This window comes from Elephantulus edwardii, unplaced genomic scaffold (assembly GCF_000299155.1).
Source record: "Elephantulus edwardii isolate Elephantulus edwardi_28Jun2011 unplaced genomic scaffold, EleEdw1.0 scaffold00120, whole genome shotgun sequence".
Classification (NCBI taxonomy): domain Eukaryota; kingdom Metazoa; phylum Chordata; class Mammalia; order Macroscelidea; family Macroscelididae; genus Elephantulus; species Elephantulus edwardii.
In genome coordinates this window covers 2826007-2828256 of record NW_006399870.1, presented here as the reverse complement: position 1 = coordinate 2828256, position 2250 = coordinate 2826007, and positions in this window count along the sequence as shown.

The following is a 2250-nucleotide window of genomic DNA, read 5'->3' as shown; positions in this document are numbered from 1 at the left end:
AAGAGTGCTGAATATCCCGCAGATTGCCAAAAGGACAAAGAAATATGTCTTGGGAAAAGTACATCCAGGGCAAGGATAGTGAAACTAGGTCTCATGTATTTTGGGTATGTTAGAAGAGGTGAGCCCCTCAAAAAGGACATCATGCTTGGAAAGGTAGAGAGAGGGTCAGTGAAGGAGGGAAAGACCCTCAAGATGAACTGACACTATACAGGAGGATGGGTTCAAGTATGTCAGAAGGGGGTGGCACAGGAGAGGGGAAGTGCAGATCCATTGTTCCTAGGTTTCTGAGTTGTAGTAGACTCAATGCACCTAACAACAAGAGTTGAAAATCCAGCGTTCTGGGCCATGCCCTTGGAATTGCTGGTTAAGTAGGTTAAGTGGGTTTTGCACTTGTAAATCCCAAAGGGTTGTTCAGCAATTTTAAGGAGAACTCCAGTGGAGAAGCCTGGGATAGAGGTTGGATGAGTATAGAGGACATCTCTGGGCCTGGAGGGCTTGAGGAGATTCCAGCACAAAACAGCTATTCCACTTCCTCCCAAAGTGTGAGCCCACGGGTGCACAGCGATGGTGCTGGCAGAGGAAGCCTGTGCAGTGATGAGCAGTGATGCACAGTGATGAGCAGTGATGCACAGTGATGATGCTGGCTGTGGAAGCCTGTGCAGTGATGAGCAGTGATGCACAGTGGTGGTGCTGGCTGTGTAAGCCTGTGCAGTGATGTGAGCTGTTTCCAGCAGCAGTGGGGGCTGTCCAGAGAGGGGAGCACCTCCAAAAGAGCCGGAAGCCTGTGGGTACTGCCCTGGACCAGCCTCCCAGACTATCAAATCAGGGGAATTTAACTCTCTCAATGTGTAAGTGAAAAAGCAAATTTAGATGGTCTCGGTGGGACCTGTGTTCTTTCTCTACAAAGGCATCATGGGAGGCCCACAGATGGGGAACCTGGTCTTAATGGTATAACAAACGGTATAAAAAAGGAACCTATACCTGGACCAGGAGGCTCTTGTGCAAATGGAGCAGGGGAGCACTGCATGGTTTGGAATTGGGAAGGGAGTGCGTCAGGGACGTATTCTGTCTCCATACCTGTTCACTCTATATGCTGAGCAAATTATCTGAGAAGCTGCAATCTATGATGAAGAATGTGGCATCAAGATTGGAGGGAGACTCATCAATAACCTGCATTATGCAGATGACACAACCTTGCTTGTTGAAAATGAAGAAGATTTGAAGCAATTATTCCAGAGGACTAAGGAATGCAGCCTTTAGTATGGATTGCATCTCAATATCAAGAAAACAGACTCTTACCACTGGACTTATAGGCTGTGTCATGATGGATGGAGAGGAGATTGAAATTGTCAACAACTTCATCTTGCTTGGATCCACAATTAACATCCTTGGTATGAGCAGTCAGGAAATAAGGACACATTGCACTGGGGAAACCTGCAGTTAGGGATCTTTCCATATTATTAAGAAGTAGTGATGTCGGTTTGAGGACTAAGGTACATCTGATTCAGGCCATGGCATTTCTGAAACCTGGACAATGAATAAAGATAACAGAAAAAAGGGAGCTCAGGTGGCCTAGTGGCAAGACACTGCATTGCAATCCCAGAGATACGTGGTTCAAATACACCAGATGCTCTGCTGGAACAGGAGGGGGCAATCTCCTCCTGTACCAGTCAGATCTGATTTGATGGTACACATAAAAATAATACAATTAAAAAAAGATGACAGAAAAAGAATTGATGCCTTTGAGTTGCGGTGTTAGAGAAGAGCACTGAACATTCTATGGATGGCCAAGAAAACAGATATGTCTTGGAGAGGGGGCAGCTGGAGTGTTCTTTGGAGACAAGAATGGTGAGGCTTTGCCTCACACACTTTGGATATGTTGTAAGAGGGAACAGTCCTTGGAGAAGGACATGATGCTGTGAAGGGTGAAGGGTCAGAGAAGGACAGGAAGACCCTCAACCAGGTAGTCTGATATGGTGACTGCTGCAATGGGCAATGTGTCAGGAAGTGTGAAGATGGTGCAGGATAGGATAGGTGCCAGATCTTTTGTTCATAGGGTACCTATGAGTCATATTCAACTCAACAGCACCTCACAACAACATTTCTGTGAGAGAAAGATGAACAGTCAACTGCCATGTGATTTATTGCCTCTGACTCAGCAAGAAAACTATTGGACGTAGTTGACCAATTCAGCAAAGTAGCAGGATACAAGATCAACATACAAAAATCAGTTGGATTTCTCTATAGCGA